Genomic DNA, 23536 nt, shown 5'->3' on the forward strand with positions numbered 1-23536 from the left:
TTTTTCTTGGTAAAAATCATAGTTAGAAGCGTTCCATGTGTTGCTTTGCGGAAGAATGGTATAGATCTAATGGACAGGCCTTGTCTTGAGAGGAGTAAAGGAGAAGGGAACCAAAAACCATCAGAAGAAGAAGATACAACTTAGCCCATCATAACCCAATGTTACATCTAACTGTAAGTAACATCAGAAATGTATACATTTTCAGCCCTATTCAGGTTATATATACACTACGTGTTATTTTGTGCTGTAAAGTTTAATGGCTAAATTTGTAGTTGCCACTATAATTATGATTGAGTGAACATTTTTCACATTTTAAAAATGAGAAGTCTTAAAATTTAATTTCTCCGAGAAGCGGCTCTTGGTTAGAAATGGTTAATCGGGGACACCATGTAAAACTATTGTCTGATGAAAGAAATCGTGGAATGAGAAGGGCAGAACGGCAAAGGTAGGCCTAAGATGATAAGTATGAAGCAGGTGATTACGGATGTAAAACAGGAGAATTATTATTATTGAAGTATTCTTCAAGTTGAGGAAGGTTTCCATGGAGTATTTCAAAAACTATTCTGGCTATCTCCTCTCTCTTCATTGACTGCCCTCTAAAATTCAAAATAAGCTCTACTCCCTTTAACTCTATCTTAAAATCACGTTCTCCTCCACCTACTCTTCTCAATTACCCAACATTCTTCCACCTAACACTGTTTTCAACATCCCCTCCTCGCTGAGTACTCGCTCCATCCATACCTTCTGTCTCCTCCGTATCTCATCTAAAAGCTGCCTCTCCTCACCCGCCATGTCCAGCACTTCGTCTTTCCTCCACGTCTCCGTCTACTTCACCTTCTCCATTTTCCATTCTCCAAACTTCTCCATCCTTCAAACCCGCATCTCGAACTTCTCCAGTCTTTTCTCGTCCAGCTGTCCAAGTGTGCATGCTTCCGCATCGTAAAGCACTGTAGTGCACTGTAAAGTACAGACTCCTCAATACCCCTTTCTTTCTGCTCTTTCATAATAATCCTCTCATAAGCTCCTTCCTGTTCATGAGAATTATGTTAGTGTTAAAAGATTAGCTGATAGGCGAATTGAGTTGAGAGCTGAATCAAACCAATCTTCAGATTAATGAATATAAATACACTTTGTAAATTTTCACTGAATTTATTTGCTGGTACGACGCGTGTCGACGCTAAGGTGCCATTCTCGAGTAGCTTTGAAACGCGTCGTACCAGCAAATAAATTCAGTGAAAATTTAAAAAGTGTGTTTACATTCATTCGACATGAATTTTCACGAAGTTGAAGCCGAATCTATAGATTTCAATCTGCGGATTGCTCACTGTTTATGATAGACGGTGAAGTTATTCAGCGTGACAAATACAGATACCTTCTTTCTTTAAAAAGCTATTATTTCCCATTAAATAATTTACGGAACTAGTGAGAAGTAGATACAACGTTTTTTAAAATAACTTTCCCTCAATTTCTGACCATTCTTGTTGTACTAGTTTGCCCGCCTAATCGGAAATTCACTCGGATCTCTATCTATTCAAACGGCGACTCTCCATGCTTATTCTGAGTATTGGAGCTTGATGCGCGATAAAATGAATATTACAAATAGGATCCTCAAGTCGTCCTCGAAATGTCTTTTCAGTCTCCACGCATTTAAATGGGTTTACAAAAGTCGTCACTCGCGTCGCTGACAGGGAAAGCGACCCGAATTTCACTCTGAAATAAGCTACAATTAGAGTTGTTAACCAAAATTTATTCTCGTCATATGTCATATTCTTAACTTTTCAATGCTATTCCTCGCGATTTTAGACATTGAGAATAAATATATCGCTCAATTCTTCTTATCACCACGCTGCGGACAATTTTGGAAACCGATTTAAATTTACCCAAATTGATCAAGAAAATCATACTTATACAAGGCAGACTGCGGCCTCCTCTATGTAGTTTCAACGCACGATTGAGTCAGAATCTACGGGGAATTAGAAGGGGACGTTGAATTGGAGTGGCCAGGCAATGCCGCCCGTGGAATGACGTAGAGACTCGTCCTCTGAGGCACGTCCGACTCTCTCGTGCCTGTGAATCACTCACGGAAAGAGATTTATCTTATAGTTTCTCTGCTCATTGCGCTTCTATTGTATACCTCAACGCACAGGTAGTAGGTCCCCATAGCAACAATTTTCCTGAATATGAAATTACTTTCGTTTCTTGAGAGAACATCCTTGAGGAGATCGGTAGATCTCCACGTTTATGTAAAGAATTTATTAGTGCCTATGAAGCACGGCCCCTTTACAATCAAAGCCTCTGACTCAGTACCGGATACAGAAAAAACTCAAGGGGGAGGGCGCAAGAGATATCTTGAGTTACCTTTAGGATCTCCGCGCACTGGCAACTTTTAGAAAGCAACTATTTAGTTGGTTTGAGGAAGTCCCAATGAGACACACGCCACAGTCAATGCCGTGTGTTTCATTTGAACTTCCTCAAAGCAACTAAATAGTTTATTTAAAAACTTGCCAGTGCGCCGGGGCCCTTACTTTTATCGTGATAAAAATAATCAGTCACATGCAGCATTTAAGAAAATGTTAATTAAAGTGATTACACTCACATACAAGACAATGCCGTCTCATGATATAAAAAGTTATGATTGTGGTTCAGCAATTTAGGCAATATGGGCGGCCCCGCAAAGGGGGGGCGCGCGCCCCCATCTCTATCCCCTACTGCTCTGACTTGATACAATAAGAAAAGTCCTAGCCACGGAGGCAACAATACATCTAGGCCTCATTGGCAACGATAGAAAATATGATGGCACCACATCCTTATTTTAGTGTACCAGTATGCGTAGATAAATGCGCCAGTACGACTTAATTTAAAAATATAATCAATCGCTGAGCATGTGTTCGAAACAAATGCCGATTAAGGTGATTAACTGACTGTCCTACCAGTACCATAAAAACTCCAATGGGCTTGTTTTATACCCCTTCAATTGCGATAGATATAAAAAATATTTTAAAAACTGTATCTTTTCGTTTTTAGATCCGTCGTCTACTTCTCGAGCTATGACTGACGCGGAAAAAATTGCCAAAGAAAAAAATGAGAAATTGGACCTTTTTAAGTTGAACCCTAAAAATTTTCTCTGAGAAGAATATTTCTCAATATTAACTTGTCGGAACTTGAATAGTGTTAATTTGCCCTATTGAATAAAAACTATGTATATTAAACCGCGTGATTAAAATACTTTATTTTCTAATACCTTTGCTGTTAAAACTATTCTATCTACAAGAATACGCAAAGTAATTAATAATCTGTGTGCGATTCTAATTATCTAAAAGTTGATCTAACCCCCGTTGTTTTCAACTACTAATTGCAGTCTATGTTTCGGATTTTACAATTCTGGATTATAGTAATTTTATGTCCCATTCCTCCTCAATAGCGGTCCAATTCTGCACTTGATTTCTTGGCTGAGGCTTCCTTTTCTCCAGATTACTCAGCATCCCGTAATGCATCTCTTACATGCGCCACTTGAGTGACGGATTAATTCGTTGAAGATTGAAACTGATTTTGATTGGAGATATGATGAATTATAGTCTATTGGAATATTTCCGACCTTGAGTAGTGGGTCGATATTCCAAAATATTTTCATTAAAAATGGAGAGGTGATCCTTCTATCTACCGTGAACCTCTCCTTTCAAGAGGTGAACTTAGTTTCTGTGCGCAGATGAACTCCGATGTACACTGCACCGCACAGGTAGTAGGACCCCATGGCAACGATTTTCCTGATTACGACATTACCTTCGTTTCTTGCGGGAACATTCTTATTAAAATTTTCCAATACGGGTGGATAACTGTTCCAGTACGATTTAAATTAAAAGTGAAATCGTGCGCTGAAAATGTTTTCGAAAGAAATGCCAATTAAGTATAAGCCAAGTCTCGTTTGTTCTCATTATATTTCTCCTTCAGATGATGGAAAAGGATTATGCAGTTCAAATATGAAGTATGGGCATCGATTGGCTACCCAAGCAGATGTAATGAATCGCGATATTTAATGGGTCAATTGTTGTTGCGGGCGTCGTCGGCTGCGCTCGCTGTGTTTGTGTGCGTCTCCCTGGCAACCAGGGAGCTTCGATCGGCAGGCGCCAGGAGGCGGGCGGATAGGTGTTGAGAGTGGGGGAGATGCGGCACGCTGATTGGCCGCACGCTGGGCGAAACACGTGACGACGACGATGCGACCTTCCTTTTTGTCGTCTGAAAAAGTATTTTAGGGCACCTTTTTACATTTGAATTCTGCGAATGTAATATTTTTCTCGAGAGAAATAATTGACCTAGTTGTGAGGCAATTATCTATCGGCGTGTTTGAAATAATGGCACGAAACAATTACTAAATACCATCATGACTGATTGACACTGTTAATCATCCGATGCGTTAGTTAAACAGGACGAGGAATCTTGGACGTAGAAAGAATGTTATTTTGAGGAGGAACTCGATAGCTATGGTAATTTGCGCCATTTTTTGCGATAATTTGTGAAGAGTAGTGAGTGAGGGGTCGAGGGAAACCCGGCGTCGTAAATAGACTGCTCTGAACTAAAGCCGCCGAGGGGTCCACGGCATCACATCCCGTTCCACGGACGGCGTACTGAACTTGCGGTGCTCTATATAGAGCACTCAAATAGGGATCAGCCCTCTGCTAGAAAAAAAAATCGTCAAGAAAAATTGACGATCTGAAAGTTTTCGTCGGTTAGTTCATGAGGTCACCAACTCCTGCGGTGAGGGTCAACGTGTCCCATACGGTTCTCTCGGAAGGGGCGAATGAGCTGAGACCCTATTGACGTCACCAACTCATCGAAGCAAGGGCGGAAACTTTAGTTTTTAAAAACTATAGTGGCTGATTGGGGAAGAACTTCATTTACTTCGTAAGATACCTCTCCATACCATCTGCCGAATTCTTTAATTGAATTGCGATTACGGGTCGAAGCGAGCGACCCAATTACTTCTCTCCATCGCATAGTAGGGCAAAAGACGTAAATAAGCTATGTTTTACGTCCATACTCAAACAATGATTTTTTTAATGAATAGAAGTTGAAACTTTGAAAAGTTAATGTGCATAATATGACGTCTACCGTTTTTCACTGGTTACTTTTTTTTAACAATATACATGACCTAAAAATTGAACAAATTTCGCGGAAACTGCCCGCGTTGAATGTTTTTTTTAAACTCAGCATATTAAAATCAATGGTGCACATTTCATAGTAATGCAACGGAACCAAAAATCCGTATTAGGGTGGTTTACTATTATCTTTTATTGCCCAAATCGAAAGATTGTGACTCTTGGAGTAGGTATTTCACGCTTTTAGATTTTTAAATGTCGAAATCTATTTTTCGCAATTAAACGAAAATTAAAAATTTTCAAGCGCGCAAAAACGCGACGGCAAAGCATGAATGATGGGAAAAGCCCTCATGACGTCATTCTGGTACCGCCTGCCGCCTTGTGAGGCCACCTTCGTGTGAGGCTATGGGAGCCTCTATGATGCATGCTGCTAGCAGGTTGCAGAGTACCCTGCTACCTGCATCTACTCGTATAGCATCTAGGTCCCTTTGACGTCACGTGAAGTGGCAACGCATGGGCGCCAATCTGGCCTTTTTCAAATGAGGTTAAAATTCACCATTAACGTTCGCCTAAACTGGGATTTCTAAAACCAAGTAATTTGTATATTATGAATACATTAATCGAATCGCAATGGGTAACGAATTGCAATCAATGCCTTTCGTTTTCTTTGATGAAGGAAACTACCCTTTTAAAGACCCATAATCATAAGGTCCTAAGAATGGTTTGACGCAGCTCTCATATTCGCTCTCCTATCGTTATACGGATGTAATTCTTCTCTCTGCAATACTTTATTACCTGTCCTATGTAACTTATTCGGCGCCTCACATTGCCTCTCCTCTCTTACACCTGCCTTTTACGATTGTTTTCATGTAATAAAGACTATTAGGCCTATAGCGCTTTTTAGTGTAACCCGCGATACGGCATTCTATGAGTCTAGGGAGCAGCCTACTACTCCACGGCACGGTCAAAAAGTCGATTTAATTTTTTGCACTTCAAACGGTCGAAAGCTTTTTTTTTTTTCGATTTTAGCCCTCTGTTCATCGATCGTTCATCATCTCCCCCTGAGAGAAAACATTTATGAGATCAGGTTTCGGCATAAGTCTTTCCAGTGTCTAAACCTCCCTTCAATCTTAGCGTTGTATAATTACCAATTTTTAATGTTTCAATCTTCAAATATGAAAGAATGAAGGAAATAAATTATAAAATCCTCACGAATTTCGCAATTGAAATTTCATATAATAATATAAAAAAATAAAGTCAACATAAAATACCAGTTTGGTATAAAATTGTGTAATAATGAGTAAAAATAAAGAAATAAATTCATGCATCAATCTGCAATTTTATAATTGTATCTAAATGTCATACGTTCTACGTCAAAATTGGTGGATATATATTTCCTTTTTCACGCAAACAATATTTTTACACCGCCAACGAAAGCGAATGCGCAAAAAATTTCACTGTGTTTGTAAACTGCCTGGTTGGTGTGAGTCAATGGACTCACCGATTTGTCATTTGCGAACGCGACTTCGGCGCAGTTAGAGGCTATGTGAGGAAATTTGAAATGGAATACAGAACCTTATCTCCCGACACCTTCCCCTCCGGTTATTCTAAGATTAGGATGAGCGCTGATAACGTCGAGAGCATTGGTCACTTAATCGACTGGCACGACATGCTGACTCAACCGTGAGAAAACACTTAGAAGTGCTGCGATTAATTTATTGATATGGGGGAATGTGGCTGTACTTAAATGCTAACTTAATTGATTTTTACACGAGTTTACTGGTTTATTTCTTTATTTATGCATTTTATGTTCATTTACTGCCAGAAGAAGAAATTTAGTTTTTGTTATTTTGTTTTTGTTACCCCTAAGTCTATTGTCAACTTATTATATTTAATTTATTTAAAGATTAGGTTAGATTTATTTTATATTTATATAGATATTAATTTAGATTTATTTAAAGAGTATTGATTTATTTTTTTGTTTATGGACACGTTAATGTCCATTTAGTATTAGAAGAAGAAATTCATTGTTTTAATGTTGCTGTATGTTTTATTTTTTTACCCTTATGTGTATTGCCAACTGAGTTAATTCATTTATTTACTTATTGATACGTTTAATGCTCATTTTGTGTTTAAGAATAAATTCATTTTTTTCATATTGTTGTATGATTCCTTTGCTACTTCCATATGTTCATTGTCAACGCACACCTTTTAATTTAATTCAATATTCTAAAGGAGTTCAGCCTCCTAGAGAAATAAATGAATTTATTTATTTATTTACTTAATAACCATGGGAAAGGATGTCATCTTTAACCTCTTTTCTTAAGTTTTCTGTCAATTCTCTGTTTTTAACTGACATACCTCTTTTCCACGTCTTGGTATTCGGACACAAAGTATAGGAGCCGAACAAATGGCAATCTCCAGCCTTTCTTAGACTTAAATCCCGTTGGTAGTAGTTGATATTCCTCAAGAAACGACCTATTTGTCATTTTGCATGAGAATGTCCAAACATGCTCTTCAACTTACGCATCGTTAACTGGCGGACACAAAAACGGATCAACGAGCTATTATTCCTAGCATTTAATTTGGAAATACACAAAAAAAATTTACGCCTGTTATTATATATATCATTTTTTAAAGGTATTGTCACACGACACATTAAGCCAAACGAGTTAAGCCAAACAAAGTCCTAATGGATTAATGCATGAATGAGCGGAAGATACGGCATTTTACCACCCAGCATGTACGAATGCATGAACAAACAAATAGAACCTATTCTAATTTGGTGCAATTTTACGTGTTATCATCCAATCCACCAAAACCATACATCCACGTTGACATTAACTCGTACGGTTTAATTTATCGTATAACCATGCCTTTAAAAAGGGATAAACATAATAACATGTGTGAAAAGGCATATTTTCAAATGCAATGCCAGGAATTGTAGCTCGTAAGTACTATTTTTTGTGGCCGTCAGTTCACAATTTGCAAGTTGAAGAGCATATTCGGAAATTCTCATGGAAATGACATTTAGTTCGTTCCTCGGGCCAAAGTCTTTGGGTCTAAGAAACGCATTTAATTCGCATTTGTTCGGCTGCGAAACCTTTGTGTCAGAATACCAAAGCGTGAAGAAGAGGAGATGCCTGTTCGGAACGTCGTATCCCGCTTCCGTTGATACTATTGATTCGTGCGGCCGCATTCACGGGGTCACGTAAATTTCCGCTGAGCAAGTTATTCCGATGATTTTAGCGTGGCTTATCACGGCAACAGTGACTCGCGTTGCTCGTGGCAACGGGACATAATAGACGTTAAAGACAGAAAGGTGATCGGTCGTATCCATGGTGAGACTTCTCAGAAATGTTTATTTTGCGGAACCGCTCTCATTGTTGGCACATCGGGCGAGCGAAGTGCAGTCGCGTGATATCGACGAGCATCGTGATATAGTGGTTACCAAGGGAACGAGACTGTCAACAGAAAAGGGGGATTCTCGGCTGAGTCAGCGAAGCGAAGCGATGTACGCGGAATAATAACAATTTCGCGGCTGCATAATAAAGTGGAGACGCTGAAATAATCTCCGTGGAAACACATGCAAGAGTGCGCCAAATGGCTGCCCAATAACCAAGCGCTGAGGTCAATATTGGAACCCCAACTCCTAGATACGGCGCAGAATGACGTAATCCGCGTACTTAATAAAATACAATGGTAAAGCCTAAATCACACGATCATTTTTTTCGTCGTGAAAGTGATCACGATCGCGATCACTAGAGTCATCACTCGCAAAATGATCGTCGCCGGCAATTGTTTTACGCGATCGCGATGAGGATTCCCATCGCTTTTTTTCATCACTCGTCCGGCCGCTTTTTCCGTCGTTAAAACCGTCCCTAAAACCCCATATCAGCCAATCAGAACGCGTGACCGTATGGTGTGATTTCAGCGCAGCGTTTGAAAATTGTGGGGACGACATAGATAAACAAACACGCTATATATTTTCGTGATATGGGTCCTATGACAACGAGCTGTGATATCGGAAATGATGCGAAAAGCGACGGCGGGAGTGATCGTGTGATTTTAGAAAAATGATCACTCGAGCGATCGCTTTTCGCGACGAAAAAAATGATCGTGTGATTCAAGCTTAAGCTGCGCGATTCGTTTTAAAACTGCCACGAGCGAACAGAAAGATTTACTCAACTTTTAGACGAATGTGAACGAAGAGGTGGAGGTGTTAAGAATTGATAGGCAGGTAGGTATGGTATTTGGAGGAGGCGACCGCAGGGGCGGATATAGAAAAAACTCAAGGGGGGGGCGCAACATATCTTGAGTTGTCTTTACTTTTATCGTAATAAAAGATGATCAAGTCACAGGCAAAGTATATGAAAATTTTATTTAAAGTGATTATAAACATGTAAAACACAATGCCATCTTATAATATAAAAAGTTACAATTGTGGTTTTGCAATGTTCGGCAATACAGGCGGACCCGCAAGGGGGGGGGCGCGCGCCCCCTGCGCCCCCCATCTGTATCCGCCACTGGGCGACCGACAGCTGAGGTCATTTGCTCCATGAGGGAAGGGTATGGAAGGAAGGGTGGAGAGAAACTTGGCGTCGGCATTAGCCTGCTTTTAACGAGAGGCGCCAAGGGGACCGCGGCTGAACGTCCTATCCGACGGACTGAGTGTTCCGCTTGAAACGTCCCCCATGCATCTACATCTACATAATACCCTGCAAGCCGCTTAAAAGACATATGGTAGGGAGTGTTAGGACACCAGCCGTTTACAAGTAAAGAGGAAGTGCTCTAAGGAAATTACGACTAGTATTTATTATAGTCCTTAATGGTTCGGGGAAAAACGAATTCCCATATTTATCCGTTCGGCAAAACATCTCTCTTAATTTATCGCTTCTGTCGGACCTGGAAATATAGTGGCGCTCTAATATTATCGTTCAAGCAGTGATCGGGTATTCTCTGAAAATTCTCTGCCACCGCCGAGATTTGAACCCGAGCCCACGGGGTGGGAAGCCAACATTCTAGCCACCACACCAACCCGATGCCCAAGAATTGTTAATTTTCAGAGCTACACGGAGAGCCAGCCTCATCTTAGCACCTCACTATAATTCTCGATCCAAAAGAAACGATAAATTAAGAGAGATATTTTGCCGAACGGATAGATATGGCAATTTGTTTTTCTCCTGAACAATAAAGGTCTTAAATAAATGCTTGGCATTCATTAACTTAGTTGTGCATATCCTTATCCTTGGCAATAACTTAGTTGTGCATGTCCTCATTCTTGTAAACGGCTGGTGTCCTAGCATCCCACGGCAAACGCCTATGGAGGCATCTTTTGGGATAGTATGTAGATGTTATCATAGATGCCTATGAAGGAAATGCCGAACAACTTTAATGGAGAAGTTTGATACTCCAAAATGCTTCAGCTACGTTACAATGCGCATAATATATTGTTTTGTTGTAAATCAGTGTCCAGTCATATTTTTTCACTTAACAATACCAGTTTCATCTCACTTTTGATCGTTCTGAGATGGATTTCCAACATTTTTGTTAATTTAGCTAGGTGACAGTAACTTGAATATTTGTCAATTTATTGCTCAAAGTATACGATACTGAGCGTTCACATGTTCATGTTTTATTATAAAATATTTTTGCTTGCCTTACCTTTAGCGGAGGACGTCAGTGATCACGGTGAAGAAAATATGAAGTTATAGCGTTCGAATTTTTATCTTCATTAAGGTCTGTTTACACGGTACATTTCCCGTAGAATACGTGACTGAATACGAAAATCCTCCATGTAACCACCTATCTCGTGCGAATGCATGAACATAAAATAAAACGCGTTCTAATCTGGTTCATGCATTCGTAATTGTTCCGTTCCGGTCCACCGAAATCGTTCATGCATTCACACATTAACTCGTGCTTGTTTATAAACAGTGCAAGCAGGCATGTGGAGTTTCTATGGAATTACATGCGGCAATACTAGAAACTTAAAATTGATCACAGACATATGTGGCTCCACTACAGTTTTAAGGAGAACTATTTTGACCCGTTTCAACTTTTGAAACGGACGGAGCGAAGTTGAAGATGTAGTCGGGGTATATTGATGTCACGTGAGAAGGGGATCGGGGGGGAGACGCTATTGTTACGCACTTCCGCCCCCCTTCTGCCTGGCAATTCGTCTCGTTTCCCCTAGCAGTCCTCCCCCTCACTTCGTGTCGTTGCCCCCCCTTCACAAGCAAACATTCATTCATTGTTGAGGGAGAAAGACTCACTCGATCAACACTTCCTACCCTCTCTGTAAAATGTGTCGGTCACGGAACTGGGTATTGTAAGGAGCAGTGGCGTAACTATGGGGGGATGAGGGGATAGATCCCCCCCACCAAAGCCTCAGAGAAATATTTTATTTTAAAAATTTAAACTATTGACTAGTCTCGACATATAATGACTGTGTCTGCTTAAAGCTCAATTTCTATTGCCGAAATGGTGCAAAATGTATTTCCTGGCATGTCAATTATCACAAATTTTACCAGGTTTTCCTAGGGGGGGGGTCGCCACCCCAGGCCATCCCATGGCTCCTCCCCCCCCCCCCCCCCCCAAGGCATATTCATAGTTACGCCGCTGGTAAGGAGGTAGAACGGCGATTAACAAAATCACTACTTTTCGCTTTAGTATCCTACGCTTAACGTCGTGCCATGATAGAATGGACTATGGGAAATATTCGTGGCAGAGCCTCAAAGAAGCTAGGATGTCGTGTCGTGGGAAGATTTTCGTATGAAAAAGGAAAAGAGAAGGTATTATGTAGATGAGCGGAAGCTTAAGAAAATAGACCGCAGAACGGATATATTTAAGCATGCATCCTTTCCGAAGACTATCAAGGGATATAAACTGTACTGAAATTATAGAAATCAGTCTTTGCACTCGCCAATGCGATCGTTATCACGTTTATCCCTAGGCGGTAAGCGATTTTTTTCCACATACGCCCCAAAGATGTAAAACTGATGTTTCGTTAAGAGCTAAAGTCACTTTTAATGCTATTTTTTCTATAATCCGGGCTTTACTGTGAGGAAAGGATCTAAAAATGATCCCCGGGCAGCTGATGATATGCCGGCGACGATTGGAGTTCGAACGGAAAAATACTGCTCAATAATGTAAAAGTAAATTGCCTCTTCGTCAACGGAAGAAAATTTGTAATTGGACTCGACTGTTTCTTCATGGAGTCGACTTTACCCTATGAAATGTAAAATCTTTTTAATTCCCCATAAATTAAATATAGCACGTCATCCTCACCTGATGACGATGAACTACGTCGAAACCTAGGACGTACAGTATTAAATTTATTCGTAATTATTATGATTTTACATTTCATTAAGGAAATTATTTGCAGCAGTAGAGGTTCAGAGACCAAATAATCCTGTGCAACATGTTATCCAGCAATTTCGAATGATCAATAAATCATTCTCCCCCGAGCTGTTGTCTAGACCCATCTCCTAAAGCCAACTTTTGCCTCTTATGACATGTCTTCAGGAGAAATGCCATATTCATATTCCTTTTATTTTGTTAATTCGCGACGAAAATAAATGAGATTAGCATAATATATAATTTAAATTTATTACTAACTTTTTTTACGGGATGGAGAAAAATTGTCTCGAAATTTTTACTCGGAATGAATGATGTCAGCGGGAATCAAAATTGCTAATGAATTTCGCGTCAAAAATACCTTTTTTAAACTAAAATTTCAGTCATGAGCTCCAATTGGCCGCAAGCTTACCCAATTGCCGGATGCCTTAGATACATCGCGATTTTCGGCAGGCAAAGCATTCGAATTCGTGATATGTCCAGGGCATCCGGCAATAGGGCAAACTCATGGCCAATCGGAACGCTTGGCTCAAAGTTTCTGTCGTTAAAAAAAATGGTGCTTTTTGGACCTAGACATCACTGGTAATTTTGGATTCTACTGACATCAGCTATCCAGGGCTAAAATTTCGTGAAACAATTATTCTCCACCTTGTATAGCGGCCTTACGTTGAGCCGCCAGCCATCCACTGCTTGCTTTCGTTATAGCGGCAAGGGCTGTGCTCCGAGGTCAGGGCAATTGGAAGAATTAACGGCGGCTGGAGGGGGAAAGGTCGCAGTTGAGGTAGAGGGGGAGCGTTGGGTTTCCTGTGATGGGGAGGGGAAGACGGAAGAGGCTGCTGAATGCATGGCAATTCGTCACTATGAGCGGCTGACTACCGCATTGGAACCTCCGTTGAATGCCCTTCAGTTGTGCGACTCCGTCGTTGGTTCTGCGAATGTGTGCATGGATATTAAAAATTAAAGGATGTCAGACGCCGCACTTCGCCGTGATACCTTTGCTGAAACCGGCCGCGGCGTGTCGCCACCAGTACAAGTGAGGCCACCAACAGACAGATAAACTAACCGATTTCAAAGTATTGCAACTTCCAGCGGAGGATAAATGTGGCCAACTAAGACGTAAATTATGGCTGCGCAAGATAGACAGTAAATTTAATTGTATATAGCACGATGATGATATAAACTAGATCATATTTTGAAAACCTCCCACGGGTCTTTTGGGTTCATCGAGTCGTTTTTTAATGTATCGTTTACAGGTAAGCGATAGTGAAAAGAATGTGATCATCTGTGAGACCTATGATATCTTATGTATTTTTTTCGTCTACGATTACTTATGTATACTATAGTCTATGCACTTATGTATTCATAGGGAAATTATCGTATCGCTAGGGGGTTTAAATGCGTTATATTATCTTTAACTGCTTCAAATCAGTGACCTTCACATCAGATAAATAATTATTGCAAAATTATGCCTCTTCGATGAAATTTAAACTGTGGATAATTTAAACGATCGCCAACGAATATAACGTGTAGTCATGCGGTTAGCGTCGAATACTACGGGGTACTTAAATTAGCATGTACAAACTAGTAGTCTTCACTCTGGAAAGCTTATCCATTTTCTTTGCAGCTCCATACCCCGTGGTGCATCCAGAGGCAAAACAAGACATTTTACCCATTTTCACCAAGATATTAAATTAGGTACTGAATTCCTCCGCCAACTACAAATACCTGCCATTAGCCACCATGCAATGCAACAATTACAGTTGCCTCGGATCGCTCCGTACTGCAGCCCAGCTTCAAAAATGTGAAACTAAAGACAATGATAATCGAAGAAGCTTGGTGGAGCTGAATTTGGGTTTGCCCGGTGTAAATACATACATTTCTTTGGGAAGTCACTCTCAATTGTTCGTGCGACTTTCCCATGTACGACACAGAATGCCAAGCTACTCTATTTTTTTCACGCGTAAATCTATCTTATTTATAAGACACCGCTAATCTGCTGATAGATATGTCGCGCGATCCATAGAGTATAAGTCTACTGTTAGCTGTCTCAATTCCATTCGAAGCTGATTCAACTCGATCCAAGACAAAGGTGATCAGTTAAGGATTATATAAAGCAGCCTAGCCCCACCCTTACGTTTTAATCAAATCCGATAATTTTATTTAATTATATTTTACATGTACTGATTTTGGGTAAAATATATTTATTTTAAATGTCCTGATGCGCAATTCTGGTGATTACAGTGTTGAGAGTAACGTTCTGAATTTTACGATTGAATGTGACACTAATTGATGAGACATATTCCATGCATATAAGAGACGAAAATTAGTTTTAGCTGGTGAATGAAAGGGAGGAAGTAGCTGATGCAGAGACATGTCGGCAGTTAAGTAAGCAGAATTTTCCTATCCAATTTTCTCCGTGTCTCGTATAAGAATTCCAGAATTCTCTTTTCCAGAATTGCAGAATTCTCTAATAATTCCAGTTTTTCTCGGTATACAATGACGTCCTCCACCCTGTACGAGGGAGCTTTACCCTCGACTATAAAAACCAACCTTAGGATTGTGTCTCTGAGTGAGAGGGGTAAAATCTACGAATTCAAAATTAATGAAATGCCTCTTTTATTGCATTTGAGAAAATATTAATATATAATTTTCCAGTTTGTGATGCAGAAAAATCTTGAATAAAGTTGAGTCTACATTCTCTGATTATGCAGGTTCAATTCCTCTCATGCTAATCTGTACGTCGTGGGTTCTATTCCCGTCGGTGTAAGTTACTTCTAACCAGGGCATGATTGTTCGCACTTGTACTGTAGTTATTGGCATCCTCGATGGAATTGCCATTGCGAGCTCTTTGCGGCATATGTGTAAATAGAAATAAATTATATGATGACGATGGCGCGTTCGGAAGCTGTTCCAGTAATCCAATGTTCTTGCGACCATTTGACAATGTGATAATTTTTAATGCGCATTTGCGTTCGCTGTATGAATAGTGTGTTGTTTGTGTTGGCAGAATCTGAAGGGAAATCTGCGTAATGAGTAAACGAATCAAAGCATTTTTGAAAAATTCCATGCGGAATAATTTGAAAAAAGTAGATATTTTTGAATTCATATTACTTTTTCTTTTTTCGTTGCAATGGTACTTTTATCTTTTCTCATTTTTGTAATAATTCAAGTACAATCAACATGCTCAACAAATAACGTTTTTAAAACTAATAAAACAAGCGTGGACGTGGCGAAAAAGAAACACTTCGAGCGGGAGTGATACGCCTTCTTAAGTCTGCCTCCCAGGCCAGCTACCGCCGCCGGTCATTAAATACTCTTAAGCGGGTATTGCATGCGCTTGACCGCCGCTGCTTAAAATACTTGCTGTATCGCAAGCGGATCGATATTGCGCCGTCGGCGGGCGCGGAAATAAACGCGGGGTGTGTGTCGTGCGATTATAAATAAACGCGCCTTTAGGCGCCCTTTAGACGGCTATCTGATGCAATCAATGGACGAAATCCCTCAATATCTATGTTTACTCCCTCAACTATAGGGAGAGCTTTTGTACAGCGAACTTAAAAGCCGCTCTCCATGCACATGTGGCGACCGTGAGTGGCGCCACCATCATCTTCAAACCTTTCTCTCTCACAGCAATTTCCGTTTTCACTCCCAGAAAACTCAGGCACGACTTTAGAAATTTTTAAATATTTTTCGCAAAGTCATTTCTTCCAATAGGATGGTGAAATTTTGTCCTGATATACAGAGCATACCACTGTTTGAATATGAATGAATTATAATTTTAAAATGGGTAGTCGTATATTTTTTAATTGAAAATAATTGATCAAATGAGCCCGTGATATCGGCACCTTAGGCGTTTTTAGGCGAAAATCGAAAGCCTATGTATTGTCTCCTTGAGGGTCTAAAGATTAATGTTGCTGCCAAGGAGGACTTGCATGTTTATGCTGAGGTAACCAAGATTGATTATGATTATTATCGTTTATTATTATATTGATTATTATCGATTGAGAATGTAGCGGTCATTTAATAAAGGCTCCAATAAATGTTTGTGATAACCACAGAGATTATTTGTTTAACAATTTCTACAAGAATTAGCCCATGGTCACCCTTGAAAAAGCGTATCATTTAATTGTTTCCAAACATGTATTCACGTTGGAAGCTTCTGCTGTCGGGAATAAATCAAGTATTAGACTCATCTGGGCGATTTTGAGCTGTAGTTCATAGTAATACTATTACTGTCAAGGATTTGAAACCGTCATAATTACATTAATGAAGTTGAACCATCAAGTGTACTGCCAACGATTAATGATATAAGCTTAAGAAAAGATGGAGTTGTTCACACGTTTTATTTCTCTCTAATATTTATATGTCTATGGACAATAATCTAACCTGTGCTTATAATCAGAAAAAAATGCAAAAAACGAAATACATTCAATTTATTCCTTGGTCTTTGTTTACGTTACAATACGCGATGTGGTACCCTAATACGGAAACTTATGTTGTCATTCATAGTCAAGAACAATATAAATGCCAGTTGACCACGGTCATTTCCGAAATGAGACAAATGTTTAGTATTTAGGATATCAACCGCCCGCTGCTTGTAAAGCTGTGGTAGCGTTTAGTATCCATCAATTAGTACTATCGCACTTGCTTAATTTTTTTTATTTCTCATTTTTAAAATATAAAATATCCTGGGGTGTCATTTTTACTATTACTCAACCTAATCTCAGATTGATCTAGGCCCCCAAAGATATGCACACTACTGCTCTATGATTAGCAAAGGTTAGTGGCTACTTTAATGGATTCCTCCCAAATATATGGAACAATATATATTGCATATTGCTATTTTGCTGCTCGAAAATGTCAGGAATTTCAATGATTTTTAACTCTTTCAATGGTAGATGTAAATTAAGAGCCACTTAAAATCGAAACATCTCTTAATTAATCCTGGTTACCATGGCAACCGCTAGAATTGTGATGGAAGAAACATTTATTTTTTCCCACGGATCACCATAAACCATTTTAAAATACTGATATGCTAAAGAAAGTGTCAAGACGGCCAAAGTAGCACACAAAAACTAAATCTACAACATGGCTAAGTGGCGATCTCATTCCCGAAAACGAACGGTATCAGTGTAGTCAGATAATCAGACACATCTGGCCACACGCGCTATAGGATTTAAACATTTTTATACTAGTCGCATACGTAGAAGCCGTAAATCGTTTCCGCTTCTATTTACTCTGGGGCCAAATTTCGTTTTTATACAATAAAATAATGCATGATTATGGTTCATTTGATTTTGATTTTCGAATGATTATATTTGAAGATAGAAAAAAAATTAAGCTTTGATTTACTCCTGTTCTGTAACTCGGGAAACGGCTTGTCATTTACCCTCGTTACAAATATAGCCTGAGGGGCTTAGGGACGATTTCATTTCCGACACTGTAGAGGAGGAACGCGCAACCCCCCCCCTCCCTTGTCTTCAAACGATACGTGAAGCGAAAATATTCAAAGTGACTTCTCAGAAAGAAATATTTCTCCCCCGAAGCGCTTCGTTTTGTTTATTTACGAACGAGGAGCGTTCGTCGAGGAGGTACGTATGCAGGCCTTCGAGGCATCGATTATTTTAAGACACTTTCGTCTCACGATGCAGCAGGCCGATGGAGAAAAACTGGTATTTCTTTCGCTTCACCTATGACTCCAAAGAGTTGACAACATGAATATTGACGTGTGAAATTTGTTAAATGAAACTACTTTATCTTTCTCGTTTCTTGTCGCGCCGCAGACGCATTCACAAGCTGTCCCGGTAAACCATGTCCACCCCAACCAGCCAGTTGAATATGCAATGATTTTTGAAGCGCACTTGTCTGCGTTGCTTGAGTACTGACTAGTGTTTTGTTTGTGTTCGTAGAAAATTAAAAATTTAGAACATGTATTGATCCATTTCTTTTCACATTTACGTACAAAATGTTATTCACGGTAATTTTTTTATATTTCTATCATATTACCTTTTGTATTGTGTTATTGTATTATTTTGTGTTCTTTTTTACCCTTTTCATTGCAAGTAGCAATTTTTGTTATAAATAATTTTTATTTCTTTTTTTTTAGTTTTTCAAATGCAATAAATACATTTAACGAATGAAATTATGAAATCTAGAAAAGTTGTAAAGCCATAGGAAAGGCTCATAGAGTAACTACGAGATAGTAATTATGTTGTTGGGTTCAAATACCAAATGTCTGCAAGTAGGAGATTATTTGTTGCCTTAGCCTGGACTTGAAATTATTTACTATTTGGGTATTGAACTGATTAACAGTGGAGAGTTTATAAGCGGAAAGGTTTTCGAAAATTCGGGTTAACTGTGAGAGATTCAGTAGCATGCGGGCGGAGGAATTTATTTTGGAATATTTGTGGCATTTTACGGATGAGTTTACTGTGGGATAAGATCTCACAGCCGCAGAGGAGTGTTGATCTTACTAGGCAGTAGTAAAGCTTAGCTATAGAACTGTGGGAGAGTGGAGAGGTGGAGGATGAAAGTAAAAAACCGCTTGCTGTTTGTGCTTCGGAGGTGCAATATTTCACTTGGTTTAGGAACGTTAACTCATTGTCCAAACAGACACTAAGAAATTTGTGAGAGGTTGTTGTTGGCATTCGTCGTTTGTTGATGAGTGGTGTCATTTGTGTCGCCTGCATCAGAAGTTTGTTTGTGCACTTTTAGAAGCATTGATGTGTACTTTCCTCACTGCTTTATACATAATTACCCCGGTCGTTTTCAACGAAAATGCATCATTTTGAAGAGAGGGGCATCCACAGCATATAATTGGGATAGTTGTGCGACCTCCGCAAGAAATTTACGCCGTGCATTTTCTAATATTCAGTTCGAGTCCCCACTATTGGGTCCATACGTGAACGCTACGGAAGTCCGATGGTAAAATTTCAAAGTCTGAGTGATCACTAAGTTCGCGATGGATGAGAGCGTCTTCAGCAATTAAAAGTATTTATTTCATCTGCTAATTGGGGACCATATGCAATTTATGCATGTAATGAACGAAGGGGGATCGATTACGCTTCCTTGTGGGACAACTGATGTCAATTTAACCTCATCAGAGCTAATTCCGTCAAAAATTACACGTTGCAGTAGCTTTGCAATGAGCATTTGAGAATCACTCCGGCCGTCTCCACTCCCAACTTGGACTCCGTCCTCAAATCATAATACGGCTTACGCCCTTTCATTCTGCCCATAAATTCTATTCTCTTCTTTCCCTCTTGCACGGTCTTAATATCCTTTCCCCGCTCTGCCTTAGCTTAATCCAAACCCTCTCTTTTTTCCGTATCTCTTCTAAAATCTTTCTCTCTCAATCTACCATGTTCCACATCATAAATATCGCCTCTACCGTTAAGAATACACGGCCACCTCAGCTAGTTAACTAATTTATACATTGTCTATTCTAGCCAACAGGGACATCATCTTCTCCCGCAATGATTTTCATGGAGAAAACAGCATTATTGAAAAACACATTTATTTTCCCCGTGTTAGTTACCCGAAGTAATTTATTTGATGTTCGTTTTCTTGAGTTTTGCAAGCGATAGAGCATACTAGTAAACTAAAGTCAGACTCAGAGAAAAAACAAAGGAGCAGTAAAGTTTTACTGGAAATTAATCTTGCTTCCCACATCAAAGAGAGCTGCTGGATCAACCCTTTGATGACGCCATCATACGAGAAATCAACGATGCTATCGCCTGGAGTAGGCCGACTATGAGAAGCACAACTAATCTATTGTGCGCATATCAGCTGATTAGATATCTCTGCCTGCAGCGTGTGATTCATGGAGCGGCAATACCTGATATGATAAGGGTAAATTCATGGTAACCTGGTTACGCATCCTTCTTATCCATTTGAAGCCTGCCATCGGAAGCCTGGATGACACATTACTTTTCGCTGCACAAGTCAGAGAACGATAGTGAACAGTAAAGACTTTCAGGACGGAACCTATGCTATATGACACCATCCTTAATTAAATTGTTTTATGCATCGCTGAAGATTCGAAAGAAAGGTGAAAATCAAACAGATCGATGAAGCAAACGTTGAAGAAGCCGTGAAAAGCGTAGGAGAGAAAAGAAGCCTTATGAAAGCATTAGTAAGAAAGCGGAACATTTTAATCGTTTATGAACACTTCTCTGGCTCTATACCGGGTGTGTGAATTTAATCCTAGTTCAAGTAATCGCGTGAGATTATGTTACGTAACAACTCGCTTCAGGTAATATTGACCCAGAAACTTAAAAAAAAGTAACAATGATCACTTGATTGGAAATAAATCTGGGTTTTTAGTAATAAGTAGACGTCATAATATCATGGTAGTATAATTCTATTTTTTCCTAATGGCTGCATAACGGGCGCTATAAAATCTAAAACACTTTTCGTATACTTACCCTGTGGTAATATTTACCCGACAGAAACAACTGCTTGAATTAAACCTGTGAAGTGGTAGCGTGAATATACTGAAAATAAACTCCAAATTTGTAGCCACCTGCAGAAATTTTTAAAAGATTTTATGCTGAGAATATATCAGGAAGTGATAGAAGCTCAGGAAAGAAATTAGGAAAACATGGATGAATAACGAATGTATTGTTGCAAATTTTAATTAGTGCCCCTGAATGGCTCCCACTGAGTGAACATACAACAAGCCTTAAGTCATGCACCACCCTGTTGTAAATCAAAGTAAATAAAAAACGGAGGCGCAACAGCCAACATGTTCTATCATCCTCAGTCTCAGAAGAAAGGACGAAAGATTTTGCATTGCAGCCGGCAGCACGTAATGTCTAGTCAGTGATCTTCGCACGAACTAGGTGTGTTCAGAAAATAACGTAAATATCAGTAAGCAGCATATTTATTTATTCGTCTACATAAATGTTATAACCTTCAGCAGGGCCGGCCTTAGGGCGGGGCGACCGCCCGTGAAAGGGAGGCCCGTGAAAAAAAAAAATATATATATACGATAGTTTTGAAAACGCAATTTCAACTACAACTGTATTGTTAAGTCCGTGCTAGACAAAAAATAATATTATGAAAAAGGAATAATAATGCAGTAATTTTTATTTTGCAATTGCGTTTGTCACATACTTAGCCAGAGAGTGGTAGGGATTCAAAATGCTCGAGTTTGTAGATGGGGTATAGAGTTTAATATTTTAAGTGAAGGGCCCCGCGCTAAAGGTTCGCTCCTAGCCCCGCACCTGCTAGGGCCGGCCCTGACCTTCAGAACAGTCCCGATTAGTTATTATGGGCTTGTGCCGGCAATTCTTTCAATCTTCGAAACACTTCTCAAACTCGACACTTGCGTTAACCTTAATATCGGTCAGTGATTTCATTTAATGCCATCATTACTTGTAAAACGACTTTCCTTAAACGCTCTCTTTATTTTTTAAAACAGGAAAAAGTCATATGGAGCTATGTCCGACGAACATAGAGGCTGGGCATCGTTACAGTTTTGATTTTGGCCAAAATGCACGAACAATCAGTTAACCGTGAGCCGAAAATCGCCAAGCTCACAAAAACACATCTAACCTTAGCGGCTTCCTCGGACAAAGTAAACAAAAGATAACAGCTGCAAATTTCATCATACTTTAAGGTTATATATACCAACATAATAAAAATAAATATGTATTGACAATCGGACAATCCAAACTCGAGAGAAATTTAAAAATGCACTTCCCGTTATTTTCTGATTACACCTCGTAGGTGAGTATGAGTGAACTGGGGATGTACAAAACCGCAGCTGCTTCCAGCGACGCAGCGGCACCACTTATGTAACCATCCCGCAGCCGATGCTAAAGTCTCGAAGGACGTCTAAGAATCAGAATCGTAACTCATGCAAACTATCACTTGATATCTCACACTAACGGGGAGCCGGTGTTTCATGCATCCTCTACAACCTACCCTTTAAGTGATTACACAATAGAGCGTTCAAAGTGGGCGCGCTTAACCATAAAGCTTAGCCAGCCGTGAAACCTCCTACTTCGGAAATTTCAATTGATAGGAAATTATGTGTTGAAATTTAATTTATATTAATGTATAAAACTATTAATTTTTATCTTATTGTTATATGACCATAAGTATCTTTGAGTTTAGGTCCAAATGTTGCAAAAATTTTATTTATTTGACTTAAAACTTTTGAGTTTATGATTGTGCTGCACGTTCTATTCTTTAGTTAATTTAATTTTGCGAGGATTTGTTGGTATTTGTATTATTTTTGTCCGTATTTTCTTTTATTGGTTTAGATTTTTAGATTATGACTATGCTGTTTGATCATATTAACGATTGTATTTTATATGTTGAGTTTTTAACCCATTAATAAATACATAAATAAATGTGCGTACGACTTAAGAAAATATGGATCTTGAGTTTTATATTTACCACAGACAATTCCGCAAATGACTATTGTACGTCAGTCAATGAAGTTTCCCAATAAATTAAGTGGCACTCAAAACGCTATCGCTGACAATTATTTTTATTTACTCGTGTAGTTTATTCTTCGGGTGTCTCTTTGCTACGGCGGAAATTCAACGTTAACGCGCAGGAGTGTTAACAGTAGGATTATTGAATACAATTGATCGATTTTTGAGAACGCATGTAAGATGAACAATTTGTTTGCTACCAAAATACTCCCTCCTCACCATTGACCATTCCACGACCGGTATTTGATGGCCTGTTTTCATGATAACACATTAATGAAGAGGGCATTTGTAAACTCAATTTATAAGGTACTGAAAGAGCATTTTTTCATATTTTATTTCAATTTTATCTTTTACTTGCTCTTCCTAAAGCGATGAACGTCAGGGAAATCGATTCATTGCAAATGACCACGAATATTACAAATGAGGATTCTCAAAGTCGCCTCTAAATGTGTTTTCAACCACCGCGCATTTAAATAGGTTTTAAAAAAGTCGCCACTCGTATCACTGACGGACAAATTGATCTGACAAGGGGAGTACAGGGTTGGGAAATGAAGTTCGGAGTGGGACGGCGCGTGTTTTCAGCACTACCCCATAGTGTTACAATGCCCAAGACATAAGACTAGATGGCCAGCCATT

At 39.4% G+C, this 23536-nt stretch overlaps 1 protein-coding gene across 2 annotated transcripts in view; it reads left to right on the plus strand.

Annotated features, from left to right (window-relative positions):
• The window catches only part of LOC124163280 (transmembrane protein 198), a 190101-nt gene that overhangs the window by 79277 nt on the left and 87288 nt on the right, over positions 1–23536 (plus strand). The gene's annotated exons all lie outside the window — the stretch shown is intronic.

This window comes from Ischnura elegans, chromosome 8 (assembly GCF_921293095.1).
Source record: "Ischnura elegans chromosome 8, ioIscEleg1.1, whole genome shotgun sequence".
NCBI classification, from domain to species: domain Eukaryota; kingdom Metazoa; phylum Arthropoda; class Insecta; order Odonata; family Coenagrionidae; genus Ischnura; species Ischnura elegans.